Source organism: Harpia harpyja, chromosome 14, assembly GCF_026419915.1.
Source record: "Harpia harpyja isolate bHarHar1 chromosome 14, bHarHar1 primary haplotype, whole genome shotgun sequence".
In the NCBI taxonomy this organism is placed as follows: Eukaryota; Metazoa; Chordata; class Aves; order Accipitriformes; family Accipitridae; genus Harpia; species Harpia harpyja.
The window spans coordinates 32676707-32689708 of NC_068953.1; the positions used below are offsets into that span (position 1 = coordinate 32676707).

Here is a 13002-nt window from a genome sequence, read left to right on the forward strand (position 1 = left end):
ATACTGCCTGCAAATAACCTCTGTCTATTCAGCTACATAGAAATATAGGCAGCTCTTTTAGAACTAGGCTCAGTTGGTTTTCGCTTGATGTGTTCCTCAGTTACGGAACTGAGAATGTTATATATTATGATATCTGTTGCTACACACAGCATACAGACACATGATGGTTATCCGATAAAGGAAAATTGGATTATATATGCATCTATCCCACTCTGTGGCATTTTGAAACATATTCAACATATGGCTTTTGCCCATTGGCTTCCTCTACTTTACACAAACAAATATGCCATCATTATTAGTAGAGACATAGAAAAATAAAGGCAGTATGCAGCAGGCAGGCACAAGAGGATAATTTAAATTCAGTTTTGAAATTGTCCGATTTCTTGGGTTTGTTCATTCCTTTAATATCATTCTCCTACTCTTTATGTGAATTTCCTTATAACTTTACCAATAGTTATTACCGAAACATAGGTAAGAGGATGTGTATTCCTTCTACAAACAAATGTGATAAAAGGAACAGTATCTTTATAAACCACCTGTAAACCTTATTCATACAAACAGAGCTCAATTATGTGTGTTCCATTAATTATTCATAAGATTATGGAAAATTGGCATGTGCAAGCCAGGTGATGGAACTCCTCTTTTCTCTGGGTTAAAAGTAATTATATGTACCACAGTAACTAGCAGTGTCTGGTAAATACAATGAAGTTATAGAATGAAGGAATAATATCTGGGGAGGGGTGAGTTTGCTTCTTCTGGTGGTTGGCTGTATGTCAAATGCACAGCACAATTTATGAGTAAGTTCAGCGCTGCTGCTAAACAAATGGAAGATAGCATTGTCACTCTGTGTAGGTGACAGAAGATTAATTTTGTTGTTTCTAGAACACTTCCAACAGACTGCAAAGAAAAATTTATCTTATGATATTGGAGGGGGAAGCATCAAAAAAGGAAGCACATCAAAAGCTAGCAACAAACTCTCTGAAAATGTCTCAAGATGTTTCAACATTGGGCCCGCAGAAGAAGCTAAGATAAAATCTACAGGGCTTTTACATGGGTGATTTCCTTACTAGCCTCTTTCTATTTAACATTAGCCAGAGAATATGTGAAGAACAAGAATGTGTGTTCAAGGTGTCTTGATAAAAAATAGCAGAAAATACTTTCTTTTTCTTCCATCTAGTGAAGACCAATCGAGTTCACAGGGCAAATAGCTGGTTGCTAGAATAAAGCATGCTAATGAGATTCAGAGAAACACAGACTGAGACAAAAGGTGATAAGAGTATGTACTGTAGGTTAGAAGAAGTGGAATAATTTTTAAATAATGTTATATATCAGAGCAGAAATGTTTGTCACTGGTGCATGTTAGGTGTATTAACAGGTAAACGTTATTTGTACAGTACTATGACTATGCATTTGTAAAGAGAAAAGCAGTGTCTCAAACTGACATTCTTCGTACTGTAAAAGACCTATGGCAAAGAAAATGCAAATTAAATCTTAAGATTTTATCAAGGGTCAGATAACTCTTGTAGCCAACTCCCCTGAAATTCATCAGTCTCAAAGTTGGTGTTATTCACCATTATACTCCTTCAGAGAGGCTGGTATAAATTTGAAGACGACAAAAACGGGAATGAGATTCTATGCACTATATTTAATTTAATTGTATTCACTCAGATTCTTAGCTATGACCTTGAATTTGGTTGTATTTGTAATATAATTAACCAGAGAGAAGCTGAGCTTCTGGAGCATCAGATTTGTCAGATGTCACATGTCTGCATCAAGTAGGATGAAGAGTAACTGAGAAATGACATTGGTACTATCCTGATTTTAAATCCATCAAAAGAATAAAATTCCTTGCAGCCAGAATAGCATCAGGGTGCTTATACAGAACTTTTCTTCCTTGCTACTGGACAACTCTGTCCTGCTGCTATGCTGGATAATTTTTTTAGTGTGCTTTCCACCCATTGGGAATTGCTAGGATCAAAGTTGTGTAAGTCAGTTGAAAGTTTTATTCTGGTAGAATAGCACTACATTGTCAAAATTTACAAAAGTCAGTGGAAACTGAAGGTATTTAGTACATCATGGGACCAGATAAAAGATGCAGCACAATGATAAGACAGATGCTTTCAGAAGTTGCAGTACAAGATATCATTTAAAAATAACATAGTTTACTTAAAGATGTGTTCACGTGAAAATACAGGAAGGCAAGAGCAAAGCCTATTTCTGTTCCGTTCACAGTGTAGCTACCACAGTAATAACATTCCATAAATGACCAAGACAGATGGTATGTATATTCTCTGCATAATAAGATAACCAGAAACTTATCTATTGAAAGGAGTGAATCCAATACAATGTGACCCACCTTAATCTTCGGATTCAGGTTCAGAGGAAACCTCCCTCTAAACAGTTGCAGAGCTTGTGATTTATTGCTGCTGTCACAATGATGTGCACAGATCACCAGACTGAATGTGTTTTGCAGTGACTACTTGCAAGTGTTGGTATTTTTGCTTTGTTCCTACAAACACTATGTCTTCTGTCTTCTACAAGGATCTGTGCGTTTTCCTTTAGTGTCAGTGTACTCTGGTACACATTCAAACTGTCAGTGCTGCAAAAGAGTATCTTCAGACACCGTGAGGTCACTCACAATAAGTGGAACATCATCACTTTTGGCTACATGAGCAGATATGAAGCTTGATTTAATTGTTTCCATTTGAATATTCACTGCTATTTATTTCTTCTGGTGTCTGGTCACTGCTTTATTCATTCTATCTGTTTGTCACTAAGGTCCAGGCAAAGTTTTGGAGGAGGAATATCACACTAGATTTGTGTGAGAAATCAGGTAATTTTCTTCAGAGAAATGCTCTGAGCTTCTGTAGAATTTCTATCTTTCACTTGGGAGTGAGATCAATGAATATGTGCTCTAGCTGCTTGGACAGTTGGCTTGAAGATAAATGCAGTGGGTTTAAGAGCGCCCTTGCTCATTATCCATTAAGCAATGGTCTTTTTTGTGTGTTCTGGTTTTCAAATCTCAGTAGTGGTGCAGATGGTTCTGAGGAAGAGTTTGCACTACTGCAATAAAATGAACAGATTTGCAGAGATGTTTAGGGTGCCAGGAGAGATCTCTATTTATGGCTCTTTTAGTTAATCTTCAAAATTTGTCCTTTGTACATTATTGAGCAATTTTCACAGAATCAAAAAGTAGGGTTCTTTAACTAAAACTAAAATAATAAAAACTAGAGCTTTATTTTCATTTTTGTTGCATCCTCTCTTGCTGCTCCAAAGATTGGAGAGCCAATAAATAGCTCCCAAAAAATCACAGTGCTGAGTAAGAACCAGACAGTTTCATAACTGCTTGGGTGCTCTTCACATGCAGATGGTAGGTAAATTGCTTGGCTGGCAAGAGAGCAAGTGAGCTCTCAAACCTGCTAGTGTGTAATGAGAAAAAAAGGTTGTGGGTTATTCCGAGAAGAGTAATTATACTGTAGCTGTTAATGTGGTATATGCTGGCATTGTAGCAGTGCAGATAGCAGCATGACAGATCTCAGGACAGATACTATCCAGGTCAGCTCCAGGAAAACACTCATTAGAAAAATTGCTTCCAACACTCACCAAAATGTATGGACTAAACTATGCTACCAGACCCTCACATGGTATAAAATGATGACTTCAGTGTGGCCTTGTTACTTTATGCCAGCAGAGTACACCTGACCCTAACAGGGTCTTGTGTTTTCTTTGGATGCTCCAAGTAAAAATGTTAAATAATAAGAGGCAAACAAGGGGCAAGGACAGGGAGTGTATTAAAATATAACTTCATTTCATATCTTTTGCTGATTCATTTTTGGAACATGTTAGGAAGTAGAAATATTTCAGTATTAGAGAGTACTAATGTGATGACCAATTTTAAGTTAGACGAATAAAATCTTGTACAACAGTATTGTACACCCTTCTATTATTTTAATGTCTAAAAGCAACAAAGAGAAGCTGAACTGATCAGGAAAATATTATATAAACTGCCATAACAGCAAGCAGTGATTTGTCTATTTACCTTACCAGACAAAATCTTAGCAGTGCATTATTTACTTTACCTTATTCTTTGGCTTAAAACCAACCAACCAAAACACACCACATCCCACAACACAACCCCAAAACTTTGTGCTCTGTGTTAAGGGAAGAACAGTAATTTGTTTATTTCTCCCCTTTTTCCCTTTTGCTATTCATCTGTTTTCTCCAGGATGTAAGGCCTTATGCAATTTGATAGTGTAATATCAGGAATGCCATAAAGGCAGTTTTATTTTTATACTGGGGCAATTAAAAAAAATTGGTCTACTCACAGCAAATTTGGAGCCAGATCATCTATGCCAAAAGTAGCAATAACTGCAGTGTATAAGAGAAGCTAGAATTGATTGTGTCTTCTCTGAAGCAGAGGACAGAAAATTGCTTATTTGTTATAAAAATCTGGTTTGTAGCAAGATTGTTGATCTGCACATGAATTTTTATCATTTATAAATAACTTACTGGAGTCTGGAAAATTCTTGACACCAGTTAGTAAAAAAAGATAGTAGACTGGAAATCCCTTATGTAGTCAATGAAGTAAAAAAAATACATGTTTGATATTCAAGAATACCTGTACCTGGAATGAACAGATCTGTTCTTTATTTTGTATTAGATGGTCTTGAAGGAAACTAAGGAGAAAAAATGTTTTATATGCTTAATTTCCATATTCCTGAAAGAATGTCATCCAGCTATTGATTATTTTAATGACATACTTAAAATTTTAATCACATTGTTTTATGAAAAATATTTTATATTAATTTGGACCAATATTTTCAAAGTTGAACAAGAATTTGGGATAACCAGTCAAACATATAATGTATTGTCTGAAGTTAGACTCTCAGAAATTGAAACATTTTTTAAACTTTGGTTCAGGAGTTCCTTTAAGCTGATTTTTATATCTCTCACATTATATATATGTATATTCATATATATCTGCTCCCCCGCCCCGACATACACACTTAATGGGAGGGCTTTATCTCCCTGGAATGTTACAAATGCTACCCCTGCTGTTTTCTTTAAAAATTCAGTGACTAAAAGACTGGATCTTGGAGATTCTTAACAGTATGAATAGCTTTTGCTCTTGAAAATAGTCATATTGGATTTTTGAAAATTTTGTAGATGCAAACTGTAACCCACTACCATATTTTGAATCTAACCAAATGTCTCCAGTAGGATAGGATACCATGTCACTAGGGTATGGCATGTGCTAATTACTGACGAAAGCAGAAGTGACATCATAGGAACCAATCCTTCAACCTGTTGTGTTCAAGCTGATTCTTTCACCAGGTGTAGTCCCAGATACTCACAAAAATAGTTCCCTGCAGCATCAAAGCTTTTGTTATTAGGTTCAGCTATCATTTTTGGTTAGCTTTTCATTTTTTAATTCCTACCTGCTAGGCTTACTGTGTGTATCTTAAGTTTTATGATCTATCAGGATGTTACGAGAGACAGGTATATAATAACAGTATAATCACTTGGGAAACAGATCTGCAATCTGCACCAAAATTTCATGTAGGTTTCCCTACGCTGGATTACAGGAACATTTGGTATATATTAATATTGATATATATAGACCATTTATAGGCTTAAAACCATAAATTCATATTTGAATCCTTCATCCACGTTGCAAAAGTCTTGTTTATCACTATTTCATCATTTATGTTCTTTGTTTTCATTTTATCTTTTATTATTCAGGCAGGACAATGAAATGAGTAGCTTGTAGTCCTTTAGTTTTCTTCTGTTTTTATTTCCTTCCACTTCTCTCTGCCCCAGACAAGAGTAATACTTGACTATTACTAACCCTTCTGGGTTGAATTGTTTGATTAATGTTTTGTCAAAAAAAAAAACCAAAACCAAAATCTGATTAAAATCAGGCTTAGTGTGATTTTAAAATATTTGAATAATTAGCATAAACAATATCCCTGTAATGAGCTCCACTAACATTTTTGTGTTCTTTTCATAGTAGATTACTGTATACTTGCCTTTAATTACAGTAAATCCTATTACATTAATTTTCATGGTACTGGTAATCTGATTAAAATAGTATAGCATTAACAGTCATATACATTGTAACGAGAACAGCTTTCTTCCTGAAAGTGAAAAATGGTTTTCATATTTGTAGTAAGTGTGCAAATATACAACTAGACATATAAAGCAGTCTTCAACTAGGATTCTGAACAATTTCAACACATTCATGAAACATCCAGCTAGCCTTCAGACTTTATATCTCATGGATGTGGAAACATTCCTATCAGCATTTAATCAAAGATATTAATGAAGCTAAATAAGGGTCTGAATTACTACTAATTTATAAAATTAGGCATGTGTGCAATTTTTGGCAGGAGAAGCTCCTTAAATTTTAGTAATACTCTCTCTCATTTTGATCTGTTTATCCTGATGCGTACAGCTACCATGTACAGAACTCACTATTCAACTGAAAAAAAAAAAAGAAAGGAAATGTAAGGAAGTAATCTTTCTAGACAATTGAGTACAGTTTTATGAATTGGTCCTCATTCCCAATTTTTCACAGTGGTTCTAACACATCTACCACAACAGTTCAGATATACATATTTTTTTCCTCAGTCTATATTCTAAATTTTTGTTTTTCGGAATTCTACACCCTTGCTTCAGGGAACCATCGTTATCCCCTGCTTTTCATAATCTTCTCTTCTCTTTTAAATATTGTGTGCTTGGAGGCTTCCCCATCAGGCATCACATCTGAAAATGAAAGCTATTAGCGACTCTGCATCCCAGAATGATAGCAAGGTCTGGTCACACCTCACCTCAGAGTTACATACTCTCACAATTCTAACAATACGCAGTTAGCAAGACTAATTAATTAGATCTTTGTGTACTGAGATTGTGATGTGTTGCAGATGACAATCTATTTCTTAGAATCTTTTCTGGGAAGTGATGTTACTTATGCTTCTTTTTCTTTTGCATCTCACATTGAAATTGTATGCTTGGTGATTTCTTCCCTCCAGTAGTTTTCTACATGAATAAGCCATATCAGAGAGCAGTCATGGAATTCATGCATATGCTTATTTTTTTTCTACATTAAGCTTATTTTATCCTGTGAGAGGGTCATGCTTGTCAGGCATAATGTGATATTTGGATAATTTTGACTTAAGGTGTTTTGTTGTTGTTGGTTTTTTTTTTTTTTAAGAGTAAAATCTTAGAATTACAAGTTTGCAAGAAATGGGTAAATGTGAAAGTACTGGATAGTGGCAGTACAAGTCCACTTTGTTCTAGACTGAATGCTTCACTTTAATAGTATTATTTCTGCAGTAACCTAAAATTTTATAGTAATAGCATAAAGCAGCTCCACATCAGACCTTGTAGAACAGCACTAACACTAATTGTACAGGAAGTCATTACTAAATAGCCCTGACTGTAGTGAAACAGGGATACTTGCTTGCAAGTTCCTTGTAAATATTTCAATTGCTTAATCTAGCAAACCCTTTCTTCTTGAATAATCCATTGTCAAATAAAGGTTATTTATTCTGTGAAGATCTTCTTCTTCTTCTGAGGAAACAAGGTGAACATTCTCTCCTTCCAAAGTAAAATTATTTACCTCTCTTTATTTTGGCAGCTCAAATGAATGACCAGGATAAACTGTTTCAGAAAATGCAAGTTAGTTCTAAATGACTCTGTCAGTTTATTACCATACCCACTTAGACCCATAGTTTTCTGCCACCAGTCAAGCTAGCCTGTCATGAAGACACTTCAAAGAAATGTGAAAAATTCCCCTTTTGTAGATGGTCAATTGCGCAGTAAAGTGTGGTAGGAAAATTCCTCCAAGTGTTTTTGTCTGTTTTTTATGACGGTACTGTATGTATCTTTATAGATCTTCACATAACATGGAGTTTATGGAAGAAACAGTAATAGACCAGAAAAAGGCTTTGCATTATATACAATAAATACATTAATGTGGGTATAGAAAAGCCCTAGTAGATCAGAAAAAGTCACAGAATTATGTATTGTAAATGCATAGATAGGAAACACATAAACAAACACACACATTTTTCTTACTTTTGAGGAGGGAGAAAAGATCCCTTGGAGTCACTGCATCTGACATACTTGCAGATTCTAAGGAACTCTTTTGCCTTTGACAGGTGTGATACCTTTCGTTTTCTTTCTGGAAAGAAAATGGGAGATGTGTGAAGCTTACACATGACACTGAAATGACAAGAAAGTCTGTTTCAGTAGCTTTCTTGCCTGAAGGATCTGCATTAATGCTTTTAGTTAACATAAATCTTTATTAATATTATGATTATAATTGACTAACTGTACAAATTAACAGAATAAAACATTACTAACAACTACTGCAGAAAAAGAACCCTCTTTAGTAAACAGGAAGATTTAGATTAAATTAGAGTAGAATGGAGATCAGTCATCTAATGTGATGTTTTAGTGTCAGTGTTGTATCAATCTCTGGAATGTTGCCACTTTACCAACTGAACTGTGTAATAAAAAGTTCTCAAATCATATTAAATACCACAGAAGCACAGAATATGACATGTGTATCAAGATGATTTTGTCAATCACTGGAGTAAAAGCCAGCAAGGGGAACAGGTATATCCTAGGAATAAACTAAATGTTAATTCTTCAGCACACACAGTAGCGCAGCATTGAGAACTATATGGAATAGACAATGTAGTGTTACAAAAAGTCTCTGTTATATGCAGAGTAAAGCCAAAATTAAGACTATTCTAAAATGCAAATAAAAGATGCTATTTAATATGCCATCAAAACAGCAACAAGTTTATTTAATGTTTGCTTTAGTTCTGATACAATTTTGACAACCTAAAAATGAACGTAATTGAAGGCTCAAAATGTGTCATTAAGGCCTAATCCACCCTCAAAAGTTGCTGATGTGGCCATTACAGTACTAATAAAGATGCCATTTATTCTGGTAAGATTATTTTCTTCTTTTTGCCAGTGTAGCTTATACAGGTTTGCTGAACAAAATAAGCTACATCAGCAAAAAAGAGTATTTTTGCTTGTCCACCAGCACAGCTATGCCACTTAGAGGTGTGGTTTCTTTTTCCTCACATTACTGCAGAAAAACTACATTATCTGAAGTAACTTAAGCATAGCCAAGACTTTTAAAAGTGCATTTCTGTAATGTCTCCGAAGAGTCTTTTGAGTCAGACCTAAATTTCTCCTCCTCCTGTGAGCTCAGTCAAGACTGACACAGGTGAAAGTTTGAAAACGATGCACCTAGTGACAACTGGCACTACAGGGAGGTGTGATGGGCTAGTGATAAAGAAAAGCAAGATAAGGTTCTGCAACCCTGTTCTAGCTACAGGCTAACTGAAATCAAATCTAAAATCAGCAGAAGTAGATAATGCTGTAAAATCTTGCTTCGCACTACCTGAAATTTCACACATATTTTCTAACAATATTAAGACTAAAAAAATGAGAGGCACAACTTAGGATGAAAATAGCTTTATGACACAATTACACTCCCTTATTCTTAGCTCCCAATATACGACTCCCTCAGTCGCATCCTCTAAGTTGCAGCCAGTCAGTCCCCACTGCTGACAACAGCCTACTCTCCACCTAAAAACACCAAGGCATGGGCCAAGATTAGATCACACACACTGGCATTAAACTCTGCCTTCTCAGTGTCAGTCCATCCATCCGTCTTCTAGATATATCGCTGTCCTAGTATAAACATACTATCATGAGCAGAGTTTGTGCCAACCACACATCCATTCAAGTGCAGAAGTCATACGTAATATTGTAACTGTCTGAAAGAGCAGTCTGTTATTCTGAGCCAAGAAGTGCATTGGAAGGTCATTCTGGGGACAGGCTTCAGAAGAGGCAAGGCCATCAGGGACTGCAAGCAATAGATAGATTATAGGGCTTGTTCTGAGGTAAAGTCTGCAGTTAAGTTACCTCAGCACAAAAAAAAAAAAGAAATTAGTATGGTTCTGCCTGGTTTTGTACTGAAAAAACTATGAAACAACTATATTACCTGAAGTAATCTAACAGGAATTAAATTGTTTTTAAGATGCATGCTAGGTTCAAAAAAATGCAAGCAGTTTTCAGCTTTCTGTAGTGGAAGAGAGTGTATCTTGTCAGACAGAATGAGTTTGCATTGAGAACAGCAAATATGATCAGACTGCCTCTCTTGAAGGGATATCTACCGTATAAATTTTGGATGTAGCTCAGCTAATGGGTCCACACAGGCCTCAGAGCTAACAGTGGGATGTCCAGATGCTTACCCTAATCTGGAAGCTGCTGCTTGACTCCTGTTAAAAATAGGCTGTTCATCTGAAAGGCAAGAAAGACAGGATCTTTTTACTATTTCAGCTATATAAAACATAGGCGCTTAAAGTATGATATTCTGAAAGGCAATATATAATGGAGCAATACTAAGAAGGAACAGGTAAGAGAGAAACAGAAATAATGCCAATTAAAATTAGAGGATAAAATTTCTTCATTAATATGCATTTTTTGTCTCTGTAATGCACACCAAGAAGTAAGGAAGATGATATATAAAATGTATAAAACAAGTTAATTTGTTAGTACCAGATTGATAGAGCACAATCATTGAAAACTATAGAGCTAAATCTGGAATAACTGTAATAATTTTGCAAATTTAAATAGATTTAGGAATTCCTATTGAATTAAGAATAGAAATCACATTACAGACTTTTAAAGAAGTTGAATAAGGATTTGAGTATACAGCCAGCCCTCATTGTAAGTCTTTATGCAAGGTATTGTTGGCACATTTCTTGAATCTTTTGTATATAGATACTTAAAATAAATTTATGTCCTAAACCTGCCAATGTAAAAATTAAGAGCTATGTTTTGGGACTCTCTAATACAAAGTCCTTTTACAATGCAAAGAACTCTGAAAGCTTACCTGCTTCTTCCAGGTTTATCAGCTTTCAAATAAACTTTGCTTCCCTTGTATCCTTAGATTGTCTTATCGATGAAATTTCTACCACTACAACCAGACTAAGACTAGATTTTTCTTTCAAGAATTTCTATATAAGAATAACACATATTTTTCTGACAGGTGTAACATTCAAATTGAAATGTGACATTCAAACTAATACAGTCTCATAATTCTTTTAGTCAGCATCCCCTACCATTTCAAGGTGTAAATGATTTTCTTAATAGGATTGCACAAGTATAAATGAATATTTCAATTACAATGTAGCTAGCATTCTAATGATAGTGAGAATAAAAGCCAGCCCACACTTACTCTCTTATAACTTGTGTGGGCAACAAGTGTTTTTTCAGTCAGCTAATGATGACTATATACACAGAAGGATAAAGCAATGTGTTGGTTTTACAGTTTTTGTTTTTAAGGCAAAGAAAGATCTCTACAAGTTTTCAAACTGAACCGATGTTCTGTCTACAGAAGATACAGACTTTCCAGTTAGTGTACTACTAGCACTGTTCAAGTGCAAAAATTAATTCCTCCTCTTTGACCTTCCTAATAATTTCAAGTTAGCCATCCATCATCGCTTCTAATGGTTGCTCTCTCCAAAGGCAAAGAACCCATTAACAGTATCTTGAGAGCTGTGGATGTACAGGCTCATACTGGGCATTGAGTTGCCATTTGAGTTTTTTAATTGTTTGTATCACAGAATTTCAGGACATTTGTATACTTCTCAGATTTCTTGGCTGAAAATGCAAAGCCATCCATCTCATTAACTACAGTAATACAACTATTCTGTTTCTAATTAAAATCTGCTGTGCTTACAAGTAATATATTTATCTTCTCTGCTTCCTGCGTAATGAACAGGCCTAGGTAGAATGTAGCCTACTACAGTCTTGAGGTATATATTACACACAACAAAAGAAGAAAAATAATGACCGAAATGCTCATCTTTGAGCCATAAAGTGACAATGCTGTTCACAGTATTTTTCCTAGCTGACAGTGTCATCTTAGGACCTCAACTCGGGGTAAGTATTGCAATTCATACTATTTACATCACAGCACCTTAATGAAAAGTTGTCACTTCAGCATGGATTTGTTCATATCTGCCTTCTGCAAAGTAGCTACATACTTAAACAGGGTATCTCTAGCCAAAGTATTTCCCACCACTATTGATTAACGTGTCAGCTAAGTGCTACCCTTCACTTCAGGGATGTTTGCGCTGAGGAGGGTCTCTGATCATATTGCACCGTGTTTTAGAATTAATTCCAAAAGCAGTTGTCAAACGCCATGGTCTTCTGCTGCTCTTAGTGCGGAGCTTGAGGAGGAAGGCACAAAACAATTACAGTTGTAATGATAATTGTGTCACACCTAAGGCCGCTACAGTTACATGTTCGGCTAGTTTTGCTAAAGTATCCTGAAGGTGGGCACCCCTCTAAAAGCATTTAATACTTTTAGTTTGACTTAGACCCCACCTGATTTTCAAACACACTTCGGTTGCTTTCCTCACATGGAAATAAATAGAAAAAGAGGGGGAGGGGAGACGGGACGTCTTCTCTGTGGCCTCACCAGGCTTTTTAGAGGAGTCTCCCCACGCCCGTGCTCGGGGTGGCGCAGGGGGGCGTGCCGCGGCGGGAGCTGCCCTCCAGCCGCCTCACACGCCGCCTTTCCTGAGGGAGCCTTGGCGGGAAGCGCTGCTGCTTCTGCTGCGCTGTCCCGTCCCGCCGGCCCGCCCGCCTCCGCACTTCACCTCACCGTTACTTTCAGCTTCACCCTCAACTCACCCTCGCCTCACCCCCACCCTGCCGCTGACCCTCCTGCTCACCTTCGCCCTCACCGCCTCCGCAGGGCCGCCCCAGCAGGTGGTGAGGCGTTTGCCTCCGCAGCGTGGTTACCGCTAACCCACAGCCGACATTGTTAGCCGGGGGAGGGGGGGGAAGAGGTGATTAAAATAACATGGGGCTATTCTAGGCGCTAATGGGATAAGAGGCGAGGCGAGGCGAGCGAGGCGCCGGGGAGAGGGCACGGCCGCGCGACAGCCGGGCTGCGGCATG

The 13002-nt window shown here is 36.8% G+C and overlaps 2 protein-coding genes across 11 annotated transcripts in view; one reads left to right on the forward strand and one right to left on the reverse strand.

Moving 5' to 3' along the window:
* TARS3 (threonyl-tRNA synthetase 3) overlaps positions 1 to 12874 on the reverse strand; it is a 56147-nt gene extending 43273 nt beyond the window's left edge. For both annotated transcript variants that reach the window (XM_052809065.1, XM_052809063.1), the window contains exons 1-3: positions 12774 to 12874; positions 10281 to 10329; positions 8080 to 8185 (exon numbers count right to left, since the gene is read on the reverse strand). The gene's annotated coding sequence lies outside the window, so the exon portion shown is untranslated. The remainder of the gene's footprint in view (positions 1 to 8079; positions 8186 to 10280; positions 10330 to 12773) is intronic.
* The window catches only part of TJP1 (tight junction protein 1), a 201582-nt gene that overhangs the window by 20552 nt on the left and 168028 nt on the right, over positions 1 to 13002 (forward strand). The gene's annotated exons all lie outside the window — the stretch shown is intronic.